The sequence below is a fragment of the Neoarius graeffei genome, chromosome 20, assembly GCF_027579695.1.
Source record: "Neoarius graeffei isolate fNeoGra1 chromosome 20, fNeoGra1.pri, whole genome shotgun sequence".
NCBI classification, from domain to species: Eukaryota; Metazoa; Chordata; class Actinopteri; order Siluriformes; family Ariidae; genus Neoarius; species Neoarius graeffei.
Window position 1 is genome coordinate 38,516,288 of NC_083588.1, and position 9,132 is coordinate 38,525,419.

A 9,132-nucleotide genomic window follows, 5' to 3' on the forward strand; every position below is an offset into this window, starting at 1 on the left:
AATGACACAACAACGATTATACAGGTCAGTCCAATGTTCTCACTGGCTCTCACACTGTTGTTTTTGGATATAGTTGTTTCAGACTATCAAGGATGATCTTGGCCAACTAAGGCTAATGTTGCATGACAGATGTTAACTTTGCACACAAGGCTATTTCATTATTTTCATATCTACTCTTGCTCATGCCTTTAATGAGTTCATATACGCTTTGATGAGACTAGAATTGTGGCTCCGGCAGATCTAACGTTAGTTTTGAGTGAATATTATTATTATTATTATTATTATTATTATTATGATGCAGCTACATTTAGGCTCCATAGAAAACATCTGAATCTTCTTTATTCATGACCACATGGTCCCCCCCCCCCTCCTCAAACATGCATTTGTTACGTGTGGCAGCTTCAGTGCTCCTTCGAACACATGCTCAAAGTCACAAACATGCACTTTGCTGGCCTCGTTCATTCCTTTCTGGTACCATTGTGGGTTTCTGGCACGTACACACTGCTGATTATGTAGTCACTCAAAACTTAAAGAATTATTTTCCTTTCTGCTGCTTTCTGAAAAGCTGTCTCACGTATAAAAGATGGCCCTCCACTTTACAAATTCTGGAAAGTGCCTTTGTTTGGATTTATAGAGCCACAGTGTTTACTTTTTTCCCCACTTGTACTTGCACGAATGTTTTTTCTTACATATTTTCTACACAAGATTGTGATGCGAAGCATCTGCTTTAGTGTTGTAATGTTTCTCTGTAAATGATACATGTGCACCCTTATCGCTAATTTCCTTTAAGAACAAAGTTAGGCGAAGAAATATTTTCTAGCTGGTGTTGTAAAGCTTAATGCAGTGAAACATTGCATTTGTATGCAATTTATTTTATGTTCTGATGTGTCGTGTTAGATTGTGGTATATTGTGTTATGTCATATTACATTTGGCTGAGTTATGTTTTATGACGTATGCGCGGCTGAGTTATGTCAAGTTGTGTATGTTATGTTTGGTTATTTTATGGTGTCTTATATGATCTTATTTTAGGTTGTGTTATGTGATGTTTGCACAATGCTTTATCAGCTCTTGCAACAGTTAATGTTGACTGTTTTATCTTGGGGTGGCACGGTGGTGTAGGGGTTAGCACTGTCGCCTCACAGCAAGAAGGTTCTGGGTTCAAGCCCAGTGGCCGACGGGGGCCGTTCTGTGTGGGGTTTGCATGTTCTCACCATGTCTGCGTGGGTTTCCTCCGGGTGCTCCGGTTTCCCCTACAGTCCAAAGACATGCAGGTTAGGCTAATTGGTGGCTCTAAATTGACCATAGGTGCGAATGTGAGTGTGAGTTGTTGTTCGTCTCTATGTGTCAGCCCTGCGATGACCTGGCGAGTTGTCCAGGGCGTACCCCGCCTCTCGCCCATAGTCAGCTGGGATAGGCTCCAGCTTGCCTGCGACCCTGTACAGGATAAGCGGTTATGGATAATGGAGGGTGGATGGATTTTGATATTTGTTGTTTGCACCGTCTATGGACCTTGGTCCGTAAGAAAATGACACTGACTTGAGTACAGTATCACATTTGCCTGATTGGAAAAAAAAATAAAAGGACCATGCTGTAAGAGGTAAAACCTGTGAGAGTTGATTGTGGTTACACAGACTACTGTAACAGGCTTTTGCCTTTTGTGGCTTTGTTGTTGCTGGCAAACGCTTGCATCCAGTCTTTGCATCTCTGGAACTCATTAAAGCTTTTGGCAGTCTGGAGCTTTAGTATTTAAAAAAAAACAAAAAAAACCTTTCTCATCCTAGGATAGAATGTTTAAGGTCAGTGGTTGACCACAGGGACTTGCACTTGCATCCATAGTGTACTTTTTAAGTGTAACACCAGGTCAACCATTATTCCTTCTGTCACATAACTTTGTCAAACTATTTTTGTGTTAAGAGCCGCTGAACACAGTCAGCAGGTTAATTATAGAAAGATTTGTTGTGATAAGGTCCTGATGAAGCTGTAGTGATACTGAGCTCAGTTACAAAATAATCTGACGAGAAATAGTCACCACATTGAAACACACATGAAAAAAACAACAACAACATTGAAACATCGTGAAAATATACTAGTAGCTTCTTAATATTGTAGGTCACGTAGTGTACGAATGCAGTATTTTGTTTAAAATGTGGGGGGGAAATCATTATTGGGTCAGGAGAAAAGTATTCTAAATTATGGTCCTGCTGAGATTTGCAGGACCGTAATAATAATAATTTTTTGTTAAAAGCGTTCACGTCATATTTGGCAGGTTTTGAATGCATTTCTTATACACCAGCAAGCAAGCAGGCTGACATTGGTTCGGATAATAAAATTGCCAGAAGTGACGATATGCATTTCGCTCACTGTGTTTTAGCTAGTTGTACCAGGAAGCATGACACACCAAATGAGTAAACATAACTGAGATTGCACACACATAGTGCTGTGTGATCAGAGCAATGCTGGTCAAATAGCTTGATTTGTTGGCTTTTCTGATCCTATAAAGCGGAGATTTGCACTGTAGTGTCAGGAACACATCCTTGAGTTCACGTTGGATTTGCAGCTATCTGATTCAGCCATGTGAAATGGCACAGCACATATCAAATTACACAGCTGATTACTTATGGCAGGTCCCAAAGTGTTTTATTCTTCTTTTATCACCACAATAATTTGCCAGTCATCTCATCTCATCTCATTATCTCTAGCCGCTTTATCCTGTTCTACAGGGTCGCAGGCAAGCTGGAGCCTATCCCAGCTGACTACGGGTGAAAGGCGGGGTACACCCTGGACAAGTCACCAGGTCATCACAGGGCTGACACATAGACACAGACAACCATTCACACTCACATTCACACCTACAGTCAATTTAGAGTCACCAGTTAACCTAACCTGCATGTCTGGAGTGTGGGGGAAACCGGAGCACCCAGAGGAAGCCCACGCGGACACGGGGAGAACATGCAAACTCTGCACAGAAAGGCCCTCGCCGGCCACGGGGCTCGAACCCGGACCTTCTTGCTGTGAGGCGACAGCGCTAACCACTACACCACCGTGCCACCCATTGCCAGTCATATCAGTTTATTTATTAATGAATGGCAAATTGTACCGCTTGTCCATTTCTAGTTACATTTAATGTTATGGACCGTCTGCAAAATGCAAAACGTTCAGTAATCCTTTTTGTTACAGCAGCTAGTATAAACAGTGGTTGTGTCACTGTCTTTTGACGTAAATGAGACCTGTTTTTTAGCCAAGAAATCACAAAACACAGCATCCTCCATCTTGAAGACTCTTTCATGGTGGAAAACTTGACTGTTAAAAAGTGTAAACACTGGAAGCTCCAGCCAAAAGGTGAATAAAATCACCATTTCAACAGTTAAATACTGTAACATGTTTTAATTTGTATATTATTAGACAGATTGTCATAGAGCTTCCACCATACAAGTCTCTATGAATTAATTATTATTATTGAACAAGTACTGTGATTTGCCTTACGGCTGGCACTACTGTTAAAGCTATTATTAAAAATAAATGACACCTTCTGACCAATTGAATTCGAAAATTCACCAGCACTGTGATAAAATGCTATGAATCCATCATATTCTTATTGGTTGATTTAACACATGATTGACTCAAGGTTCCTGGCTGCTAAAGTAAGTAAGAGTACAACCTCAAGTTGTTAATTGCTTTATATAATAGAGCGGTAGCTACAGTTATCTTTTGGTCATTGCAAAAGTAGAAAAGACTTTCAGTACCGTATGTAAACTGTGCATGAATAATTACTCAAACTTCCACTGGGGAAAAAAATGAGTTGATTCCTGATTACTTAGCATATCAGATCACGTGACAATGTTGCACAATTATTGACACCTTTGTCCACAGTTATCGACACCATTCCACAGTTATCGACATCTAGATGATTATTTATTTTAAAAAAATCGGTATGTGGTATTAAGTTAACAAAACATAGTTTTTATTTTAAATTAGTTTTAAATTGACTTATATTTCGTACAAAATATCTGTTATATAAATATATCGACGTCGTTGCTTACGTAAATGAGGAAGTGATTCTAATGTTTGTAAGCAAATGAACAGATAATGTTTAACCTGTCAGAAAATCTTTCTGTTCCACTTTCTACCCACTTTCTAAGTATTTTCACAGATCACATTTTGTTAATCGTTCGTTGTTGCTGGTATTAATTTCTAATTTTGTAGTTTACCTATAAATGTCAACAGGCAATTGACGTTGCAACCGCATGAAAATCCAAGTCAAAGGTTGCATGGTCAATTAGCCATACATGTCTAGTATATGGGGACCACATTGCATCTGGCTTCAATCCAACATCAACCAACAACTCTTGTTTTTAGATATGCTCGCTACAGGGCAGTATTTTTGTAACTCATATACTCATGTAAAAAATAACTTTATGGGTTTTTTCTTCAGTAATTTCATTTGTGGTGTTCTTTAAATGTCATAAAGATTCACACTGAAGCCTGGATGAGCCAGGTCTTCTTGCCAACCTACATGTGGACAGCCATGTCTCCACCGGCAGCAAATGGTTGTCATCACTCTATCATATAAGGTGTCATCGCACACAAAAGCTCAACACAGGCAAGCTTCAAAGATGAGAAACAGCTGTGGGGCCCAGTTTAGCAGCCGGTGAGGGTCTGTTCTGTAAATCTGAACACAGTGATGCTGACAGGCTCCAGCACATGGTCACGAAGGCACCTCTGCTCCTGTTTTTTTAGCATTTCGACAGACAAACTATGTGACCCGAAGATATGTGGAGCCTTTTACTGTAAAATATACTCAGGAGACAAGACCTATATTATTTCCAATCTGTTTGGACTCCTCTTGCTCTTTAAAGCCTATTCCTTGAAAAGAGCCACATGTTCATGTGGGGTATGTCATATGTTTGAGGCATGTACAGATACGTCCTCCCATTTCTTAACTTCTACAGAAAATGTTTTATTGACCTTGTCACGACATTTGTTTATGCTTTTAAATTCCAGACTCATTCAGGAGCTCTGTGGTTGTGTCTATAATAGATATACATCTTACTGAGGGGAGTTGGAGTGCTGACACAAATTATAGCGGTGCTCCCCACATGACGCGCACAGAGCGAAGCTCCATAATTAAGAGAATATGGTAATGCATTGACCTGATTTTTGATGGTTTTTGCAACCATATGACGTTCATACATGTATGTACCACCACAGGACACACTTTCATAAGTACAAGGCAACGTATCTCAAGCATTTGACCACTAGACAATGAAATTTGTATCTTTATTTGCATAAGATAGATGGGTTTTTAATCCAGCGCTTATTTTTAATTTGCTTTTTCAAAAATAACATGGGATCATTTACTCACACATTTTATGGAAAATATTCACAACAGTTTCATATAAAACTAGTTAAAACAGTTTTATTAGTCCACTAGCTTGTTGGACAGTTGACAATTATGACCAGCCAACTTTTTGACGTCAAACTTGAAATATGAAGATTGCAGCTCTAACCCTTGAAGTTCATACGTTGCATTCAGTCGAAGAGAATGTTTTCCAGTAGGTTTTTTCCTGAAGGTTTTTATCCTACTGTTTTTTTCATAGCGGGCATCGTGTCTTTGCATTGTATTGCTTTTTTTTTTTACCTGAAATGTTTCTTACTCTGCACACTCGTGTAAATATAATTATTGTCCAATTCAGTAGCAATTATGAGCACCTTTCCTTAGTTTTAGATCACTTAAAACTACAGCGGATCAATATAGATTAGTTCTTATGTACGATACTATCCAATAGTAACTACATAGTAAAGATGTAACATGAAAGCACTGGTTCACTGCTGTCCACCAGGTACCCAGCAGAGTCACACTATAATAAATGTCATGGTGTTGTTTCTAGCACGTGACATGCAGTGTCAAAGAAAGGAATATAACCCAAATTCCAAAAAAGGTGGGGTGCTGTGTAAACTGTAAATAAAAACAGAATGCAATGATTTGCAAATCATGGAAACCCTGTATTTCATTGAAAATAGTACAAAGACAACATATCAAATGTTGAAACTGAGAAATTTTATATATACTTTTCGGAGCAATATGCTGCCGTCCAGACAAAGTCTTTTTCAGGGAAGGCCTTCCTTCTTTCAGTAAGACAATGCCAAACCATTTTCTCATCTCATCTCATTATCTCTAGCCGCTTTATCCTGTTCTACAGGGTCGCAGGCAAGCTGGAGCCTATCCCAGCTGACTACGGGTGAAAGGCGGGGTACACCCTGGACAAGTCACCAGGTCATCACAGGGCTGACACATAGACACAGACAACCATTCACATTCACACCTACGGTCAATTTAGAGTCACCAGTTAACCTAACCTGCATGTCTTTGGACTGTGGGGGAAACCGGAGCACCCGGAGGAAACCCACGCGGACACGGGGAGAACATGCAAACTCCGCACAGAAAGGCGCTTGCTGGCCACGGGGCTCGAACCCGAACCTTCTTGCTGTGAGGCGACAGCGCTAACCACTACACCACTGTGCTGCCCACCATTTTCTGCACATATTAAAACTGTATGGATCCGTAGTAAAAGAGGCTGGGTGCTAAACTGGCCTGCCTGCAGTTCAGGCCTGTCTCCCATTTAAAACATTTGAAGCGCAAAATATGACAAAGGAGACCCCAAACTGTCGAGCAGCTGAAATTGTATATCAGGCAAGAATGGGACACCGTTTCTCTTTCAAAACTACAGCAATTGGTCTCCTCAGTTCCCACAAGTTTACAGAGAGTTAAAAGTAGAGGTGATGCAACACAGTGGTAAACATGCCCCTGTGCCAACTATTTTGAAACTTGTAGAAAGAAAGAAAGAAAACAGTTTATTTATCAAATGTACACTTAAGCACAGTGAAATTCCTCCTCTGCATTTAACCCATCTGAAGCAGTGAACACACATCAAATTCAAAATGAGCATATATTTGTCAAAGAACAATAACATTTCTTAGTTTCACCATTTGATATGTTGTCTTTGTACTATTTTCAATGAAATATAGGGTTTCCATGATTTGCAAATTATTGCATTCTGTTTTTATTTACAGTTTACACAGTGTCCCAACTTTTTTGGAATTGGGGTTGTAAATATGTATTTGTAATTGCGATACATATCTTATTATTGGTATTACTGTCACAAGACAATGCAGCAATTTACTGACGTGAAATACTCTACACTACACAATTCGATGGTTCATATGCTTTAATGTTATTATTCTATTCGCCCGTAGTCAGCTGGGATAGGCTCCAGCTTGCCTGCGACCCTGTAGAACAGGATAAAGCGGCTAGAGATAATGAGAGAGAGAGAGAGAGGTTGATTTTGTGCCCTTGTAAATATTTTGCCCACAGACTCATCAGGAGCTCATATATATATGTGTGTGTGTGTGTGTGTGAAAATCCCTTCCACACCAGGATCTGGTCTTCCCAGGCAGTCTCCTGTCCCAGTACTAACCAGCTCTTTGAGGTGCAGTGCCGAACTCCATTTCTACAACCCTCGGCCTCTCACCTACTATATAGCTAGGGTAACAGTGGGGGGGGCTAGTCCTCTGGTAACCACGAGAGTTTGACTCCCTACCCGCATTTGTATTGCAGCGAGCCTTGCCAGATGGCAGTAGGTACCATTTTTATGATGGTCTTTTGGTATGACCCAACCATGAGTAGAACTTGTGATCTCCCCGTCGAGAGGCGGACACACTAACCACTAGGTCAGCTCGTGGTATGTGTGTGGGTATAATGTTTTCGTAAAAACAGAAAACGTGTTCACCTGATCTGATTTATTTACACTGTAGTCTTCATGATTCTTGATACTCAGAGTATATTCAAAGAGGACACATCTGGAAAACAGTTATCACCATCTTGTATCACAGACCCTTACATATTTGGTGTTCTCTTGGATGTAACACAGTACACAGAGTATGATATTTTTCCCTGAAACCTACACTTTCCTGAACATTCCTTTCCTGCATTCATAGTCCATTATAGTATTGCAACATCATGTATTAAAATAAACTCACCATAAAAAAAAGTGCAGTCAACTACTGTGTTGCATTTAACACAGACACTGGCTAAAAGTGACATTTAAATTCCCAAGCTGGAGCATTCTGCTTTAAGAAATATTGTTCATATACCCATGGTGTCATTACCTAGTGGTATTCTATCTAACGATACCACTCAATCTTAATTCAAATACAACCCTGATTCCAAAAAAGTTGGGACAAAGTACAAATTGTAAATAAAAACGGAATGCAATGATGTGGAAGTTTCAAAATTCCATATTTTATTCAGAATAGAACATAGATGACATATCAAATGTTTAAACTGAGAAAATGTATCATTTAAAGAGAAAAATTAGGTGATTTTAAATTTCATGACAACACCACATCTCAAAAAAGTTGGGACAAGGCCATGTTTACCACTGTGAGACATCCCCTTTTCTCTTTACAACAGTCTGTAAATGTCTGGGGACTGAGGAGACAAGTTGCTCAAGTTTAGGGACAGGAATGTTAACCCATTCTCGTCTAATGTAGGATTCTAGTTGCTCAACTGTCTTAGGTCTTTTTTGTCGTATCTTCCGTTTTATGATGCGCCAAATGTTTTCTATGGGTGAAAGATCTGGACTGCAGGCTGGCCAGTTCAGTACCCGGACCCTTCTTCTACGCAGCCGTGATGCTGTAATTGATGCAGTATGTGGTTTGGCATTGTCATGTTGGAAAATGCAAGGTCTTCCCTGAAAGAGACGTCATCTGGATGGGAGCATATGTTGCTCTTGAACCTGGATATACCTTTCAGCATTGATGGTGTCTTTCCAGATGTGTAAGCTGCCCATGCCACACGCACTAATGCAACCCCATACCATCAGAGATGCAGGCTTCTGAACTGAGCACTGATAACAACTCGGGTCGTCCTTCTCCTCTTTAGTCCGAATGACACGGCGTCCCCGATTTCCATAAAGAACTTCAAATTTTGATTCGTCTGACCACAGAAGAGTTTTCCACTTTGCCACAGTCCATTTTAAATGAGCCTTGGCCCAGAGAAGACGTCTGTGCTTCTGGATCATGTTTAGATACGGCTTCTTCTTTGAACTATAGAGTTTTAGCTGGCAACGGCG